At 45.5% G+C, this 20,820-nt stretch overlaps 1 pseudogene; it reads right to left on the bottom strand.

Annotated features, from left to right (window-relative positions):
• Positions 1-18,668: 18,668 nt before the first annotated feature.
• LOC143786228 (uncharacterized) lies at positions 18,669-20,390 on the bottom strand (annotated as a pseudogene).
• Between the last annotated feature and the right edge of the window lie 430 nt (positions 20,391-20,820).

Genomic DNA, 20,820 nt, shown 5'->3' with positions numbered 1-20,820 from the left:
CGCATCTTCCGGATGTGCCTTTTCTGGGGTGGCTGGGGGCAGATGTTTTTAGCCACGGGGGGGCCAATAACCATGGACCCTCTCCTGGCTATTAATATCTGCCCTCAGTCACTGGCTTTACCATTCTGGCGGAGAAAATTGCGCGGGAGCCCACGCCAATTTTTTCCGCCATTTAACCCTTTATTTGAGCAGCTACAGCGCTGAAATTTTGCACATACACACTACTAACATTAGTAGTGTGGAATATGCAAAAAAAAAAGAGGATATGAGATGGTTTACTATATGTAAACCATGTCTCATATCATGTCGGGTTTGTGCAGGAGAAATGAAAAGCCGGCAATCGAATTACCGACTTTTCACTAACACTGCTGCGTATTTCTCGCAAGTCACACTGCTGGTCCGTGTGGAATCCGTATTTTTCTCGCCCCCATAGACTTTCATTGGTGATTTTTTTGCGCAATACGCTGACAAACGCAGCATGCTGCGATTTTGTACGGCCGTAGAAAGCCGTATAATACTGAACCGTAATATACGGCTGATAGGAGCAGCCCCATTGAGAATAATTGTGCCGTATGTTATGCGAGTTTTACAGACGTAGTTTCTGCGCTCTTACGTCCGTAAAACACGCATGTGTGACGCCGGCCTCACTGTGCTTGATTGACCAGCAAATTCGCCTGACCTTAACCCCATAGAGAATCTTTGGGGTATTGTCAAGAGGAAGATGAGACACCAGACCCAACAATGCAGACGAGCTGAAGGTTTTCTGCTTTGGAGGACATATCCTATGGGCAACTATAGTCATTTTGCTATCAGGTCAGATTAATATTGAGGATCTGAGAGGCCAGTAGTACCTTTTTACCTTTTTGTTCGTTGGTTATAGGGCACTTCCTTCACTGTGGTACCCCTTTGTTTTTGTTTGGCTAATTTGGCTTTTTACAATTTTACCTAATGTAAGTGAAATCTGGCATTGTACTATACCTATATTTCTCTGCTGTATCTGTGCATCATGAATCGTGGCATGTGTTAAAGGGGGGGCCTACTGAGACTCTTTCACCCAGGGCCCTCAAAAACCTGGAGCCTGCTCTGACCTCTACAATATGAAAATATTGAAATACTATTATTTTTTTCTATTTCCCTGTCTCTGAGCTGTTGCTAGGGACAAACATATCTCGTTGGACACAATCTGGCATCATATATATGAACCTGTGTTCACCCCTCCCTTTTCTTATTTACTTTCATCGGTGGATTCATATACTTAATTTTTTTTTTTTTTATTTCAGTATCTTTATGTCTCCTCATTCTCCACCACTACATTACCAGGCTCAACGTCTTCAGTGCTGCTACAGGCAGTCCAATTTTTGGCAAGGGTGTCTATGATGCCCATAGTATGTAAATGTATCCCCCTTGGGGAAATGTTTTTCAGCCCATACAATTAGTGTATTTGCATTACAATTCTAGGAGACCCGCTCCTTAAGGCCGGTTTCACACGTCAGTGGCTCCGGTACGTGAGGTGACAGTTTCCTCACGTACCGGAGACACTGACACACTTAGACCCATAAAAATCAATGCATCTGTGCAGATGTCATTGACTTTTTGCGGACCGTGTCTCCGTGTGCCAAACACGGAGACATGTCAGTGTTCGTGGGAGCGCACTAATTACACGGACCCAATACAGTCAATGGGTCCGTGTAAAACAGGGACCGCACACGGACATTCTCCGTCTGCAGTCCGTTTGCGTGCAGGAGACAGCGCTACAGTAAGCGCTGTCCCCCCCACATGGTGCTGAAGCCGCGATTCATATGTTCCCTGCAGCAGCGTTTGCTGCAGAGAAAATATGAATAATAGTGTTTAAAATAAAGATCTATGTGTCCGCCGCCCCCCCACCCCCTGTGCGCCCCCCCGCTGGTCAGAAAATACTCACCCGCTTCCCTCGTTGGCCGTGGCAGCGTCCTGTCCCGGCCGCGGCTTCTCTACTGTATGCGGTCACGTGGGGCCGCCGATTAGACTCATGAATATGTGGCTCCACCTCCCATAGGGGTGGAGTCGCCTATTCATGAGTGTAAATGAGCGGCCCCACGTGACCGCATACAGTAGAAGGCGCGGTCAGACCAGGAAGCCGCACAGCCAACGGGGGACGCGGGTGAGTATTTTCCGAACAGCGGGGGGGCGCACAGTGGGTGGGGGGGGGGCGCCGGACACATAGATCTTTATTTTAAACACTATTATTCATATCTTCTCTGCAGCAAACGCTGCTGCAGGGAACATATGAATCGCAGCTTCAGCACCGGATGCTGGTACGTGTGGTACCCAGCACGGTGCGTGTATGTACACAGGAAACGTAGGGGCACACGGACACGGATAATTCCGGTACCGATTGTTTCCGGTACCGGAATTATCTGGACGTGTGGGACAGCCCTAAAATTGGGCCTAGTTTTTAATGAGGCCTTCCCTTCATTTTCCACCACTAGATCACCAGGGTTCACGTGTTCCATGCTGATACAGACGGTCAATTTTTTGGCAAGGGTGTCTATGATCCCCATTAAATATTTTTTTTAAATGTACCCTCCATGTGAAAATGTTTGTCACCCATACACTTAGTGTATGGGCATTACAAGTCTAGGAGACCCGCTCCTTAAAATTGGGCCTAGTTTAGAAGAATGCCTTCCTCAAAATATCACTAGTAATGAGCGAGTATATTCGTTACTTGAGATTTCCCGAGCATGCTCGGGTGTCCTCCGAGTATTTGTAAGTGCTCGGAGATTTAGTTTTCATCGCGGCAGCTGAATGATTTACATCTAATAGCCAGCTGGATTATATGTGGGGATTCCCTAACAACCCCCACATGTACTTCTGCTGGCTAGTAGTTGTAAATCATTCAGCTGCGGCGATGAAAACTAAATCTCCGAGTACTTACAAGTACTCGGAAGACACCCGAGCATGCTCAGGAAATCTCGAGTAACGAGTATATGCGCTAGATCACCATGGTTAACAGTGTTTTGTGCTGCTACAGGCAGGCCAATTTTTGGAAAGGGTGTCTATGATGCCCAGAAAACATTTTTTAAAATTGTACCCCCTATGGGGAAATGTTTTGACAATTTTAGTACTCCAAATGTTTTATTTTAGGGTCATAGCCTACTTATAGACACTTTTGTGGGCCCTAAAAAAACAAGAACACATTTTGATCACTTTATCATCTCCATCAGATGCACCGTGTATCTGTGGTGTCCAAATCCTTCCTTTGCAGACATACATTGCATTTTTTAGTCTGCTATACTGCTACCCTTGGTGTATACAGTATTTTGTTGCTTTTAAAATTTTAAAAAATACATCCCACATATTGAAACAGTCTGTTATCTCAGTCACACGTCTGGTCTATCAGTGGTCTTCAAATCTTGTCCTTTCAGACATACATTCCATTTTTTGCTCTGATACCCTTGGTGTATACAGTATTTTGTGGTTAGAAAATTTTTAAAAATACAGGCCACATAGTGAAACAGGACCAAAAACACATGGGCTACTTGCACAGTGAACAAGTCTGTAGAAACCTGTTCACACCACCAAGAAACTTGAAGACACAAAAAGAGCACAGCGAGGTCAAAAATACTCTGTTGTAAAAAAGTCACAGTAAAAAAGCAAGTGCTAGTCAAAAAATGAAAAAATACAGGGTATTTCCTGTCATGTGCTGCTCCATCCTGCATCCCCATCCTGTCATGTGCTGTTCCATCCTGCGCCCCCATCCTATCATGTGCTGCTGCATCCTGCGTCCCCATCCTGTCATGTGCTCCCATCCTGCGCCCCCATCTGTCATATGCTGCTCCATCCTACACCCCCATACTGTCATGTGTGTGCCTCCATTCTGTCATGTGCTGCTCCCATCCTGTCATGTGCTCCCATCCTGCGCCCCAACCTGTCATGTGCTCCCATCCTGCACCCCCATCCTGTCATGTGCTGCTCCCATCCTGCACCCCCATCCTGTCATGTGCTGCTCCCATCCTGCGCCCCCATTCCGTCATGTGCTGCTCCCATCCTGTGCCCCATTCTGTTGTAATGTGCTGCACCCATTCTGCCTGTTCCTGTTTCCATTCTGCCATATGTTGCTCTCATCTTTCTCTCTCCGGCTCTACTGCCCGAGTTCGGCTGTGCTGAGTGCGGGCGGCTGTGCTGAGTGCGGGCGGCTGTGCGTGGCTGTGCGGAGTGCGGGCGGCTGTGCTGAGTGCGGGCGGCTGTGCTGAGTGCGGGCGGCTGTGCTGAGTGCGGGCGGCTGTGCTGAGTGCGGGCGGCTGTGCGTGGCTGTGCTGAGTGCGGACGGCTGTACGTGGCGGTGCTGAGTGCGGGCATAAGCAAGTGCTAGTCAAAAAATGAAAAAATACACGGTATTTAGTTAAAATACATTTTATATCTATAATATAACGCTGGGAGCGTCACTCTGTCCGAAGCCTTTATAGACTGTGCAAGCGCCGGCGCAGTCTGGACCCCACAGAGTGACGCTCCCAAGAGATCGCGGTATGCGTAAGCACTGAACGCACACCGCGATCTCCAACGGAGAAGCAGGGACGAGCCAGGAGGGTGAGTATGCAATATTTACCTGTCCCACGTTCCACCGCTGCTCCATCGTCTGCCTGCGACGTTCAGTTCAGAGGGCGCGATGACGCGCTTAATGCACGCCGCCCTCTGACTGAACAGTCACAGGCAGAGGACCCGGAAGATGGAGCGGCACGCAGCAGTGGAACGGGGGACAGGTAAATACAGCAAGTGCCGGGGGCCTGAGCTAGCGGCGACTCCGGCACCTGACCCGCACAGCGCGCCGGGTCCCCGCCTGCTCAGGCCGCCAGCACTCGGCGCCCAGCACAGACGCCCGTGCCCAGCACAGCCGCCCGCACTCACCACCGCCACGCACAGCCGCTTGCACTCACCACCGCCACACACTCACCGCCACTCAGTCGCCCGCACTCTCACCACTGCCACGCACAGCCGCCTGCACTCACCGCCACGCACAGCCGCCCGCACTCAGCACCCCCACGCACAGGCCCCCGCACTCTCCACCGCCACCCGCATTCTCAGCACCGCCACGCACAGCCGCCCGCACTCACCACCGCCACGCACAGCCGCCCGCACTCTCAGCACCGCCACGCACAGCCGCCCACACTCACCACCGCCACGCACAGCCGCCCGCACTCACCACCGCCACGCAGCCGCCCACACTCACCACCGCCACGCAGATCCGCCCGCACTCTCAGCACCGCCACGCACAGCCGCCCACACTCACCACCGCCACGCAGCCGCCCACACTCACCACCACCACGCACATCCGCCCGCACTCTCAGCACCGCCACGCACATCCGCCCGCACTCACCACCGCCACGCACAGCCGCCCGCACTCACCGCCACGCACAGCCGTCCGCACTCAGCACCGCCACGCACAGCCGCCCGCAGTCAGCACCGCCACGCACAGCCACCCGCAGTCAGCACCGCCACGCACAGCCGCCCGCACTCAGCACAGCCGCCTGCACTCAGCACAGCGGCCTGCACTCAGCACAGCCGCCCGCACTCAGCACAGCCACGCACAGCCGCCCGCACTCAGCACAGCCACCCGCAGTCAGCACCGCCACGCACAGCCGCCCGCACTCAGCACCGCCACTTACAGCAGCCCGCACTCAGCACCGCCACTTACAGCTGCCCGCACTCAGCACCGCCACGCACAGCAGCCCGCACTCAGCACCGCCACGCACAGCCGCCCGCACTCAGCACAGCCACGCACAGCCGCCCGTACTCAGCACAGCCGCCCGCACTCAGCACAGCCGCCCGCACTCAGCACAGCCGCCCGCACTCAGCACAGCCACGCACAGCCGCCTGCACTCAGCACAGCCGCCCGCACTGAGCACAGCCACGCACAGCCGCCCGCACTGAGCACCGCCACGCACAGCCGCCCGCACTCAGCACCGCCACGCACAGCCGCCCGCACTCAGCACCGCCGCCCGCACTCAGCACAGCCGCCCGCACTCAGCACAGCCGCCCGCACTCAGCACAGCCGCCCGCACTCAGCACAGCCGCCCGCACTCAGCACAGCCGCCCGCACTCAGCACAGCCGCCCGCACTCAGCACAGCCGCCCGCACTCAGCAGCCGCCCGCATTCAGCACAGCCGCCCGCACTCAGCACAGCCGCCCGCACTCAGCACAGCCGCCCGCACTCAGCACCGCCACGTACAGCCGTCCGCACTCAGCACAGCCGCCCGTACTCAGCACAGCCGCCCGCACTCAGCACAGCCGCCCGCACTCAGCACAGCCGCCCGCACTCAGCACAGCCGCCCGCACTCAGCACAGCCGCCCGCACTCAGCACAGCCGCCCGCACTCAGCACAGCCGAACTCGGGGAGTAGAGCCGGAGAGAGAAAGATGAGAGCAACATATGGCAGAATGGAAACAGGAACCGGCAGAATGGGTGCAGCACATTACAACAGAATGGGGGAACAGGATGGGAGCAGCACATGACGGAATGGGGGCGCAGGATGGGAGCAGCACATGACAGAATGGGGGTGCAGGATGGGAGCAGCACATGACAGAATGATTGCGCACGATGGGAGCAGCACATGACAGAATGGGGGCGCACACATGACAGTATGGGGGTGTAGGATGGAGCAGCATATGACAGATGGGGGCGCAGGATGGGAGCACATGACAGGATGGGGACGCAGGATGCAGCAGCACATGATAGGATGGGGACGCAGGATGGAAGAGTACATGACAGGATGGGGATGCAGGATGGAGCAGCACATGACAGGATGGGGGCACATGACAGGATGGGGATGCAGCAGCACATGACAGGATGGGGGCGCAGGATGGAGCAGCACATGACAGGATGGGGGCGCAGGATGGAGCAGCACATGACAGCATGGGAGAGCAAGATGGGAGCAGCACATACCAGGATGGAGACCATATACCAATATAAATGCTCGCCACCTGGGCGTAGAACGGGCTCAATAGCTAGTTATATATATTATACTTATATTATATATATTATAGCTTAAGTTAATATACATTTTTTGCAAAAAACGTATTAACTAAATACCCTGTATTTTTTCATTTTTTGACTAGCACTTGCTTTTTTACTGTGACTTTTTTACAACAGAGTATTTTTGACCTCGCTGTGCTCTTTTTGTGTCTTCAAGTTTCTTGGTGGTGTGAACAGGTTTCTACAGACTTGTTCACTGTGCAAGTAGCCCATGTGTTTTTGGTTCTATAATCGTTCTCTTGTTTCTACAAGATTGGGGAGTCCACCACTCCTCTGTGGGCCATTTGCATTGAAGCTGTTCCATCTAGCATGTCCACATGGATATTTTCTCTCTGAACCCTGCTTATACAGGTACTATACAGATGATCAGGTTTTTAAATACATCAGATAGGGATTATATACATTAGATAGGACTGCTCTATTATGGGTATACCTTGTCGATTGGTGGAGCAGCTTAATATACATTTTTTTGCAAAAAAAGGTATTAACTAAATACCCTGTATTTTTTTCATTTTTTGATTAGCACTTGCTTATTTACTGTGACTTTTTTACAACAGAGAATTTTTGACCTCGCTGTGCTCTTCTTGTCTTCACATATTGAAATGGTCTGTTATCTTCGTCCGATAGGCAATTTTATGTGTGGTCTGAAAACATTTTTTTTTCATACATACATTCCAATTTTTGGCCTGTCTAATACCCTAGGTCTATACACTATCTTGTGCAAAAAGAAAAAAAAAAGAGCATGAACCGCACATCCCAAAATCATACGTTGATCTAAAGCCGCTAGGCAAAAATTTAAATACTGAACATGAGGTTTTCAGTTTAACATTCTGATCAGACTGTATGAAGCCCACTGCCCCTTCACGGCAAACCTCGTAGTGGGTCCTAACGTATTTAAATTTTTGCCTAGCGGCTTTAGATCAACGTATGATTTTGGGATGTGCGGTTCATGCTCTTTTTTTTTCTTTTTGCACATAGCATGTACTTGTCTCTTTTTTTGGACCAGCACTCCTCCCATTTGGCTCAGGTGATTTTAATTAGCAGGAGACTGCAAAGTAAGGGGTCTAGCCCATTTTGGCTCTCACTGAAGAGCTGGAGGAAGGTGAGTTTAAATGCTCCCTTCATTTTGGTGCTGGTGCTGTGTGGCGGCCATTGTTGCTGTGGCTTTGTGCTGGTGGGGCGGCGCGGTCTGGAGTCATGGGGGCTCATTCTCGCAGCATGGGTGCTGTGGGGCAACAGGCCGTCCGCCCTGCTGGTGCATGGCCGCTGCGGCGGTGGTCGCCGCACGGCTCCTGTCATGATCTCCATGGCCAGAGAACATAGCATAAGCCTATATAGGAACAAGCTCTTGGAAGATGGTAACTGTACTGACCATGAACTAAACCTACCGCACAACTAGAAGTAGCCAGGTAGCATGTCCTACTTTTTATCCCTATATGCCCAGCGCCGGCCGGAGAACTAAATAATGCTAGCAGAGGGAAATATAAGACCTGACTCACCTCTAGAGAAATGCCCAAAAAGGAGACAGAGGCCCCCCACATATATTGGCGGTGATTTTAGAAGAAATAACAAACGCAGCAGGAAAATAGATTTTAGCAAATTTGAGGTCCGCTTTCTAGATAGCAGAAGACAGAAAGCACACTTTCATGGTCAGTAGAAAACCCTAACAAAACACCATCCAGAAATTACTTTAGGACTCTGGCATTAACTCATAATACCAGAGTGGCAATTCCTGATCAACAAGAGCTTTCCAGACACAGTAACGAAACTGCAGCTGTGAACTGGAACCAAAAAGCAAAAACAAACATGGACGAAAGTCCAACTTATCTAGTAGATGTCTGGGAGCAGGAACAAGCACAGAGAGGCTTCTGATAACATTGTTGACCGGCAAGCAACTAACAAAGAAGCCAGGTTATATAGCGACACCCAGATCTGATGAGAACAGGTGAACAGGAAAGATGATGACACAAGTTCAATTCCACCAGTGGCCACCGGGGGAGCCCAAAATCCAAATTCACAACAGTACCCCCCCCTCAAGGAGGGGGCACCGAACCCTCACCAGAACCACCAGGGCGATCAGGATGGGCCCTATGAAAGGCACGAACAAGATCGGAGGCATGAACATCAGATGCAGTGACCCAAGAATTATCCTCCTGGCCGTATCCCTTCCACTTGACCAGATACTGGAGTCTCCGTCTGGAAACACGGGAGTCTAGGATTTTCTCCACAACGTACTCCAACTCACCCTCAACCAACACCGGAGCAGGAGGCTCAACGGAAGGCACAACAGGTACCTCATACCTGCGCAATAATGACCGATGAAAAACGTTATGAATGGAGAAGGATGCAGGAAGGTCTAAACGGAAGGAAACAGGGTTAAGAATCTCCAATATTTTATACGGACCGATGAACCGAGGCTTAAACTTAGGAGAAGAGACCCTCATAGGGACAAAACGAGAAGACAACCATACCAAATCCCCAACACAAAGCCGAGGACCAACACGACGGTGACGGTTGGCAAAAAGCTGAGTCTTCTCCTGGGACAACTTCAAATTGTCCACCACCTGCCCCCAGATCTGATGCAATCTCTCCACCACAGCATCCACTCCAGGACAATCCGAAGATTCCACCTGACCAGAGGAAAATCGAGGATGAAACCCCGAATTACAGAAAAACGGGGACACCAAGGTGGCAGAGCTGGCCCGATTATTGAGGGCGAACTCCGCCAATGGCAAAAAAGCAACCCAATCATCCTGGTCAGCAGACACAAAATACCTCAGATATGTCTCCAGGGTCTGATTAGTCCGCTCGGTCTGGCCATTAGTCTGAGGGTGAAAAGCAGACGAAAAAGACAAATCTATGCCCATCCTAGCACAGAATGCCCGCCAAAATCTAGACACAAATTGGGTTCCTCTGTCAGAAACGATATTCTCAGGAATACCATGCAAACGAACAACATTTTGAAAAAACAGGGGAACCAACTCGGAAGAAGAAGGCAATTTGGGCAGGGGAACCAAATGGACCATCTTAGAAAAACGGTCACACACCACCCAGATGACAGACATTTTCTGGGAAACAGGCAGATCTGAAATAAAATCCATCGAGATGTGCGTCCAAGGCCTCTTAGGAATAGGCAAGGGCAACAATAATCCACTAGCCCGAGAACAACAAGGCTTGGCCCGAGCACAAACGTCACAAGACTGCACAAAGCCTCGCACATCTCGTGACAGGGAAGGCCACCAGAAGGATCTTGCCACCAAATCCCTGGTACCAAAAATTCCAGGATGACCTGCCAATGCAGAAGAATGCACCTCAGAGATGACTCTACTGGTCCAATCATCAGGAACAAACAGCCTATCAGGCGGACAACGATCCGGTCTATCCGCCTGAAACTCCTGCAAGGCCCGCCGCAGGTCTGGAGAAACGGCTGACAAAATAACTCCATCCTTAAGGATACCTGTGGGCTCAGAGTTGCCGGGTGAATCAGGCTCAAAACTCCTAGAAAGGGCTTCCGCCTTAACATTCTTAGAACCCGGTAGGTATGACACCACAAAATTAAACCGAGAAAAAAATAATGACCAGCGCGCCTGTCTAGGATTCAGGCGCCTGGCGGTCTCAAGATAAATCAAATTTTTGTGGTCAGTCAATACCACCACCTGATGTCTGGCCCCCTCAAGCCAATGGCGCCACTCCTCAAACGCCCACTTCATGGCCAAAAGCTCCCGATTCCCAACATCATAATTCCGCTCAGCGGGCGAAAATTTACGGGAAAAGAAGGCACAAGGCCTCATCACGGAGCAGTCAGAACTTTTCTGCGACAACACTGCCCCAGCTCCGATCTCAGAAGCGTCGACCTCAACCTGAAAAGGAAGAGCCACATCAGGCTGACGCAACACAGGGGCAGAAGAAAAACGGCGCTTAAGCTCCTGAAAGGCCTCCACAGCATCAGGGGACCAATTAGCAACATCAGCACCCTGTCTAGTCAAATCGGTCAATGGCTTAACGACATCCGAAAAACCAGCAATAAATCGACGATAAAAGTTGGCAAAGCCCAAAAATTTCTGAAGACTTTTAAGAGAAGAGGGCTGCGTCCAATCACAAATAGCTTGAACCTTGACAGGATCCATCTCAATGGAAGAGGGAGAAAAAATATATCCCAAAAAGGAAATTCTCTGAACCCCAAAAACGCACTTAGAACCCTTGACACACAGAGAATTAGACCGCAAAACCTGAAAAACCCTCTTGACTTGCTGGACATGAGAGTCCCAGTCATCCGAAAAAATCAGAATATCATCCAGATACACTATCATAAATTTATCCAAAAAATCGCGGAAAATATCATGCATAAAGGACTGGAAGACTGAAGGGGCATTAGAAAGACCAAAAGGCATCACCAAATACTCAAAGTGGCCCTCGGGCATATTAAATGCGGTTTTCCACTCATCCCCCTGCCTGATCCGCACCAAATTATACGCCCCACGGAGATCAATCTTAGAGAACCACTTGGCCCCCTTTATGCGAGCAAACAAATCAGTCAACAACGGCAATGGGTATTGATATTTAACCGTGATTTTATTCAAAAGCCGATAATCAATACATGGTCTCAAAGAGCCGTCTTTTTTTGACACAAAGAAAAAGCCGGCTCCTAAGGGAGACGACGACGGACGAATATGTCCCTTTTCCAAGGACTCCTTTATATATTCTCGCATAGCAGCATGTTCAGGCACAGACAGATTAAATAAACGACCCTTTGGGTATTTACTACCCGGAATTAAATCTATAGCGCAATCGCACTCACGGTGCGGAGGTAGTGAACCCAGCTTGGGTTCTTCAAAGACATCACGATAATCAGACAGGAACTCAGGGATTTCAGAGGGAATAGATGATGAAATGGAAACCAAAGGTACGTCCCCATGAGTCCCCTTACATCCCCAGCTCAACACAGACATAGCTCTCCAGTCAAGGACTGGATTGTGAGACTGCAGCCATGGCAATCCTAGCACCAAATCATCATGTAGATTATACAGCACCAGAAAACGAATAATCTCCTGGTGATCCGGATTAATACGCATAGTTACTTGTGTCCAGTATTGTGGTTTATTATTAGCCAATGGGGTGGAGTCAATCCCCTTCAGAGGAATAAGAGTCTCCAAAGGCTCTAAATCATACCCACAACGATTGGCAAAAGACCAATCCATAAGACTCAAAGCGGCGCCAGAGTCGATATAGGCGTCCGTGGTAATAGATGACAAAGAGCAAATCAGGGTCACAGACAAAATAAACTTAGACTGTAAAGTGCCAATGGAAACAGACTTATCAAGCTTTTTAGTACGCTTAGAGCATGCTGATATAACATGAGTAGAATCCCCACAATAGAAACACAACCCATTTTTCCGTCTAAAATTCTGCCGCTCGCTTCTGGACAGAATTCTATCACACTGCATACTTTCTGGCGTCTTCTCAGTGGACACCGCCAGATGGTGCACTGGTTTGCGCTCCCGCAGACGCCTATCGATCTGAATAGCTATTGTCATGGACTCATTCAGACCCGCAGGCACAGGGAACCCCACCATAACATCCTTAATGGCATCAGAGAGACCCTCTCTGAAAGTAGCCGCCAAGGCACACTCATTCCACTGAGTAAGCACAGACCATTTACGGAATCTCTGGCAGTAAATTTCAGCTTCATCTTGCCCCTGAGATAGGGACATCAAAGTTTTTTCTGCCTGAAGTTCCAAATGAGGTTCGTCATAAAGCAACCCCAAGGCCAGAAAAAACGCATCTACATTGCGCAACGCAGGATCCCCTGGTGCCAATGAAAAAGCCCAGTCTTGAGGGTCGCCACGGAGCAGAGAAATCACAATCCGAACCTGCTGTGCAGGGTCCCTGGCAGAACGAGATTTCAGGGACAAAAATAACTTGCAATTATTTCTAAAATTCTGAAAACCAGATCTATTCCCCGAGAAAAATTCCGGCAAAGGAATTCTCGGTTCAGATACCGGAGCATGAACAACAAAATCTTGCAAATTTTGTACTTTCGTGGTGAGATTATTCAAACCTGCAGTTACACTCTGAAGATCCATAATAAACAGGTGAACATAGAGCCATTCAAAAATTAGAAGGAGAGAGAAAAAAAAGAAAGACTGCAGCATAGACAGACTGGCAAATGATCCAATTAAGAGCACAAAAAAAAAAAAAAAAAAAAAAACTCTCAGCAGACTTCTTATTTCACTCCTTTCTCAGCCAAGGAATTAACCCTTTAGTTGGCCGGTCAAACTGTCATGATCTCCATGGCCAGAGAACATAGCATAAGCCTATATAGGAACAAGCTCTTGGAAGATGGTAACTGTACTGACCATGAACTAAACCTACCGCACAACTAGAAGTAGCCAGGTAGCATGTCCTACTTTTTATCCCTATATGCCCAGCGCCGGCCGGAGAACTAAATAATGCTAGCAGAGGGAAATATAAGACCTGACTCACCTCTAGAGAAATGCCCAAAAAGGAGACAGAGGCCCCCCACATATATTGGCGGTGATTTTAGAAGAAATAACAAACGCAGCAGGAAAATAGATTTTAGCAAATTTGAGGTCCGCTTTCTAGATAGCAGAAGACAGAAAGCACACTTTCATGGTCAGTAGAAAACCCTAACAAAACACCATCCAGAAATTACTTTAGGACTCTGGCATTAACTCATAATACCAGAGTGGCAATTCCTGATCAACAAGAGCTTTCCAGACACAGTAACGAAACTGCAGCTGTGAACTGGAACCAAAAAGCAAAAACAAACATGGACGAAAGTCCAACTTATCTAGTAGATGTCTGGGAGCAGGAACAAGCACAGAGAGGCTTCTGATAACATTGTTGACCGGCAAGCAACTAACAAAGAAGCCAGGTTATATAGCGACACCCAGATCTGATGAGAACAGGTGAACAGGAAAGATGATGACACAAGTTCAATTCCACCAGTGGCCACCGGGGGAGCCCAAAATCCAAATTCACAACAGGCTCCGCTCCGTTAGGGCGTTAGGACCCACTACGAGGTTTGCCGTGAAGGGGCAGTGGGCTTCATACAGTCTGATCAGAATGTTAAACTGAAAACCTCATGTTCAGTATTTAAATTTTTGCCTAGCGGCTTTAGATCAACGTATGATTTTGGGATGTGCGGTTCATGCTCTTTTTTTTTCTATATACACTATCTTGGTTAAAACAAAACATGTTTTATAGTGTGGTAGTTCTGTGACATGCCTCATCTATCTGTGGGCTACAAAGTGTGCTTTTGAGGCTTCCACTCTTTTTTTGTTGTTACCCTAGCTCAAAACAGTAAACACTATTTTGTCATGAATCGTTTTAAAAAAATTTCTTACCCGCCATTGGGGAAATGTTGGTCAGTCCATACACTTAGTGTATGGGCATTACGAGTCTAGGACACACGCTCCTTGGTAATGGGACAGTTTTGTTTCGGAGGCCCTCCTCCATGTTGCTTCCAAGGGGGGATTGGGGTGCGTGCAAATTTTCGTCAAGATGGTTCTTGTATTCAATGCATAAGGAAACTGTATGGCAGAACCAACTGTATAATGTGAAGTGGGTTTTCCAGTGGCCATCCAGTACCTGGGCTCAAAGGCTTATTGGGGTGCATATGACTGGGTAGCAGGGCAGGCCTTGCAGTCAATACATAAGAAAACAGTATGGCAGGACTGACTGAAGAATGTGAAGTAGCTTTTCCTGGGGCCATCCAGTACCTGGGTTCAAATGCTTATTGGGGTGCATATAACTTGATAGCAGGGCAGGCCTTGCATTCAATGCAACATTTTTTCAGGAAGCTCTCCTGTACCTCTCGTGAAAGGGAATTGGGGTGCGTTGTAATTGTTGGCAGCCCAGCCACTCACTTCATAGGCAATAACAGCATAGGAGACCCACAGTTTAATAATGGCCCTTTAGAAATATTAATGCCGCCTGATGCCCCTCTAAAAATAGGCCCTGTGACTTTAAGACAGAGTCCCTCTTTCATAAATTAAACAAGATGTGCCTTCCTTATTAGTGATGACCGAATATACTCGTTACTCAAGATTTCTCAAGCATGCTCGGGGGGTCCTCAGAGTATTTTTTAGTGATCGGAGATTTAGTTTTTCTTGCCGCAGCTGAAAGATTTACATCTGTTAGCTAGCATAAGTACATGTGGGGGTTCCCTAGCAACCAGACAACCCCCACATGTACTTATGCTGGCTAACAGATGTAAATCTTTCACCGGCGGCAAAAAAATTAAATCTCCGAGCACTAAAAAATACTCGGGAGGACACCTGAGCATGCTCGAGAAATCTCGAGTAACGAGTATATTCGCTCATCACTATTCCTTATGTGTCACACACCACGTGGCCAGCTAGGGTTGTTAAATGTTACAATGACATTTCCCAGTGAATGCATTTGTATTGGTTGAAAGCAATGTCAAAGTTGAAAAATGGATAAAAAACGCTGCATGTGAACATAGCCCAAGTGGTGGAGGAACATTTCGGTCTGGGGTTAATTATTTTGCCTTATATACAAGTCATTACCCTGGACAGGATGTACCTTAACATATTTTCCAGCAAAATCCATTTTGGTTTCGTTTTTATGTTTTTTTGGTGCACCTGTAAAAATGGCGTGAAACTCTGACAACATTGCTTAAAGCTGTGACCTACGAGTCAGAAATGCTTCCAGGGGCGATCCCCATGATGTTCCTGTGTCATTTGAGCAGTGTTTCCATCATTTTCAGACGTTTTTAGACCTTAAAGAACCCCCGGGGGGGATGGCGGTAAAAATGCTTAGGTTTCCCATAGACTTACATTGGGCTTGTTGCTCGGGTCGAGTACCCGAGTATTCCAATTTGCTCGACCCGAGCAACGAGCACCCGAGCATTTTAGTGCTGGCTCATCACTAATTATGACCACTCTACTAAATGATCAAAAACTGGCAAATTAATTTTTTTTCTTACGACTGGTATACCTATGGTGATTCAGTCTTCTTTTTAGGTCCCATGTGGACTCTCCCACATAGAGTAAATTACAAGGACACTGCAGTAGCTATATAAGAAATTCGGAAGCACATGTTAGATATTGCTTAATGGTAAATTTCTCATTGGTCTGAGGATGTAAAACTTGGTTGCCCTTCAATATATAGGCAGTGACGGGTACAATTAACACAATTCAGGGATAACACCCAGTCTTCTTGGTTCTTGTTGAAAAATGATTGTTTGCTAATTTTGGAAGGTCCAATATCCGCATGTGTTAATTTGTATTTTAGACGTTAGAAGAGGGGGAATTCCTATATTCCAGAATCTCAGGCACACACTTACCAACCATAGGCCAATGTTTTTTGAGAATACCAGAAATACCAAAAATTGCATTACTCTCTTCACAATGTTTTTGTAATTCATATGTAGTTTAATTTAATTGTAGTTTATGCATCCTCTATTGTGCATTATCTATTTATATGCACTTTATTATGTAACCTGTTAAACACTGATTGTATACATGTATATTGTAATCATTTTTACAACTTTGGATGGCACTTATGCACTTTATTACTGTAATCAATTTATAATAGATATATTGCTAAATATTCTGCTTGCTCACATTTCACATTGCCTGAGAAAGGCTCACACTTTGAGCTGAAACGTCGCAGTAGCCTATATGGGCTATTAAACCACCATTTTTCTCTAAGAAGGATTGCTGTTTTTATCTTTTTTGTATTGTATCAAAATATGACGATGCAAAAACTTGTTTTTACAATAAAAAGCGTGTTTTAGTGTGTGACCGCAGCCAAATGTAAAAACAATATAAATCGGGTTGTAATCGCACTGACCCAAGCATAAAGTTGTCTAATCTCTTATACAGCATGGGGAACTGCATAAAAAATAAAACCAATTCTTCACCTGCTGTTTATTTGTTCAGTCTCCCAAAGATAATGTAAGGCTCGGCTCACATATCTCCTGCGCTCTACGTTGAGCACTTACACTTTGGTTTTCATGTAAATCTCTGAAATAAGTGATTCAGACGGAATCCCTATACCGAGGTCGATGAAGGCACTGTGGACGTCGTATGACCTCTGATCCAGCAGTGTCCAACTTTTTAGCTGTGCATAAAGTGCCAAATAAGTTCCTTAAGAAATCTAGTTTCCAAAGTTGGGTCATTTGTGGGAGGTTTCCATTATTTAATCACATCATACATCAGGGGCTCTTCAAACACGATGTGGCATCCGCTAATGATTCCAGCAAATTTTGCATTCAAAAAGGCAAACTGCGCTCCTTCCCTTGCGAGCCCTGCCATGCGCCCCAATAGTAGTATTCAATCACATATGGGGTATAGGCCTGCTACGGAGAAATGGCACAACAAATTTTGGGGTGCATTATTTTTCTGTTACCCTTGTGAAAATAAAATTTGGGTCTAAAGTAACATTTTTAAATGTTTATTTTGTTTCCTTCTACATTCCATTAATTCCTGTTACTCCTGAAGGGTTCATAAACTACTTTAATGTGTTTTTGAGCACATTGAGGAGTGCAGTTTTTAGAATGGTATCACTTTTGAGTAGTTTCAGTCATATAGACTCCTCAAAGTCACTTTAAATGTGATGTGGTCCATAAAATAAAAGGTTGGCAAATTTTATTGTAAAAACTTCCTAACTAAAAAAAAAATTATGCTTCAAAAATTGTACTGATGTAAAGTAGACATGTGGGAAATGTTATTCTTTTAACTATTTTGAATAACAGGAGTCTCTGATTTAAGGGAGTTAAAAAATGTAAGTTTGAAAATTGAAAAATGCTCTACATTTTTCCAATTTTTTTCACAAATAAACACAAGTCATATCGAAGAAAGTATACCTCCATCATGACGTACAATACAGTGAGGAAAATACTTTATTTAATAAACTGCTGATTTTGCAAGTTTTCCCACTTACAAAGAATGGAGAGATCTGTGCAATTAATACAGGTAGTAATAATAATAATCTTTATTTATATAGTGCCAACATATTCCGCTGCACTTTACAATTAAACAATAATAAGGTAGTAAGTGCAGAGTATGAGGGATTCTTAAAAAAAAGTGAACAGGTCTGTGAGAGACAGACTGGTTGGTAGGTGATCAATTACTTATTTTATGCAATAAAATGCAATTTAATTATTTAAAAGTCATTCAATGTGATTTTTTTGTTTTTTATTTTTAAAATCTGTCTCACAGTTGAAGTGTACCTACAATAATTATAGACCTTCCCATTCTTTGTAGGTGGGAAAACTTGAAAAATTGGTAGTGTATCAAATAATTATGTTCCCCACTGTATGTGAGCATGTTTTAGAATCAGTGGGATCCATTGAACCATTCCAGAGTTATTACTTCATAAAGTAACACTGGTCAGAATTGAAAAAAATGTTTCTGGTCAGGAAGGTGAAAACAAGCATGTGGGGTGAAAGGGTTAAAAAACCAACCTCTTTAAGGGAATTCCCAATATATTAATCCCTCAAAGTCACTTCAAAAGTTTGAATATTGCATATTTTTATTTATTACCAAAATAAATCGCAACATAAAAGGAAACAATATTTTCCGAATAACTGAGATATGAGACATTCCATCGTTATTACCACAAAAAGTGACATTTCAGATTTCAAAAATTAATGTCTAACAAGTTGAGATTTAGATAAAAAAAAAAACACATTCGGGACATGAAAATGGCTACTCTCTTGTGTGAATTCTCTCATGTCTAACAAGATGTGATTTATCTGAAAAACATTTCCCACATTCTGAACATGAAAATGGCTTCTCTCCTGTGTGAATTCTCTCATGTCTAACAAGAGTTGATTTATCTGTACAATGTTTCCCACATTCTGAACATGAAAATGGCTTCTCTCCTGTGTGAATTCTCTCATGTCTAACAAGATTAGACTTTATAGTAAAACATTTGCCACATTCTGAACATGAAAATGGCTTGTATCCAGTGTGAACTCTCTCATGTTCAACAAGAGGTGATTTATCTGTAAAACGTTTTCCACATTCTGAACATGAAAATGGCTTCTCTCCTGTGTGAATTCTCTCATGTTTAACAAGATGGGATTTTAGAGTAAAACATTTTCCACATTCTGAACATGAAAAGAGCTTCTCTCCAGTGTGAATTCTCTCATGTGAAACTAGATTTGATTTGTTTGTAAAACGTTTTCCACATTCTGAACATGAAAATGGCTTCTCTCCTGTGTGAATTCTCTCATGTTTAACAAGATGGGATTTTAGAGTAAAACATTGGCCACATTCTGAACATGAAAATGGCTTCTCTCCTGTGTGAATTCTCTCATGTTTAACAAGATGAGATTTTAGAGTAAAACATTTTCCACATTCTGAACATGAAAAGAGCTTCTCTCCAGTGTGAATTCTCTCATGTGAAACTAGATTTGATTTGTTTGTAAAACGTTTTCCACATTCTGAACATGAAAATGGCTTCTCTCCTGTGTGAATTCTCTGATGTTTAACAAGACGGGATTTTAGAGTAAAACATTTTCCACATTCTGAACATGAAAAGAGCTTCTCTCCAGTGTGAATTCTCTCATGTAAAACTAGAGTTGATTTCTTTGTAAAACGTTTTCCACATTCTGAACATGAAAATGGCTTCTCTCCTGTGTGAATTCTCTCATGTATAACAAGATGAGATTTTAGAGTAAAACATTTCCCACATTCCGAACATGGAAATGGCTTCTCTCCTGTGTGAATTCTCTCATGTGCAGCAAGTTGTGATTTTAGAACAAAACATTTTCCACATTCCGAACATGGAAATGGCTTCTCTCCTGTGTGAATTCTCTCATGTGCAGCAAGTTGTGATTTTAGAACAAAACATTTCCCACATTCCGAACATGGAAATGGCGTCTCTCCTGTATGAATTCTCACATGTGTATGAAGAGTTGATTTCATTGTAAAACATTTTCCACATTCTGAACATGAAAATGGCTTCCCTCCTTTGTGAATATGCTCATGTGAAACAAGAGTTGATTTATCTGAAAAACATTTCCCACATTCCGAACATGAAAATGGCTTCTCTCCTGTGTGAATTCTCTCATGTCTAACAAGAGTTGATTTATCTGTACAATGTTTCCCACATTCTGAACATGAAAATGGCTTCTCTCCTGTGTGAATTCTCTCATGTCTAACAAGATTAGATTTTACAGTAAAACATTTGCCACAATCTGAACATGTAAATGGCTTCTCTCCTGTGTGAATTCTCTCATGTGCAACAAGTTTAGATTCATTTGTAAAACATGAAAATGGCTTCTTCCTCGTGGGAGCTTTTTTATTTTCCACACTTCTTCTGTGACTTTTATTTTGTTTAACAGTCTGTGACGAATTAGGATATTTTACATTAAAAGGATCCATGTCTGAGATGTTAGAATGTTCTTCATATGGGTCTTGTGCAATACTTTTTTGGATTTTGGAGCTGCTGCTACGACCATCTGTCAAGAATATAACTGCTGTGATTTTTTTAGTCAAATAACCTTAATACGTATATTTATCTAAATATAAAACATTAAGAAAAGTATAAATACAAAAATTACATAGAAATTGCAAAGTGTGTAGCAAAGTTCTGTTATTAACTGACTGAAGTGAAATTTACATGATGTGATGATTTCACAAATAATCAATTGTGCTAATGTTCATTCTTAATCATTGGCCAGTGCAAACATCAAATAATAAAACATTTGTCATTGGCCGCATATTTCATATGAGAATAAAAATGATCATTGTTGACAAGGCATCATTCTCTTTGTGTAAATTGAGGATATTCTGTGATAAAAAAAAAGCCATA

Source organism: Ranitomeya variabilis, chromosome 7, assembly GCF_051348905.1.
Source record: "Ranitomeya variabilis isolate aRanVar5 chromosome 7, aRanVar5.hap1, whole genome shotgun sequence".
Classification (NCBI taxonomy): Eukaryota; Metazoa; Chordata; class Amphibia; order Anura; family Dendrobatidae; genus Ranitomeya; species Ranitomeya variabilis.
This window is presented reverse-complemented; position numbering and strand designations above follow the sequence as displayed.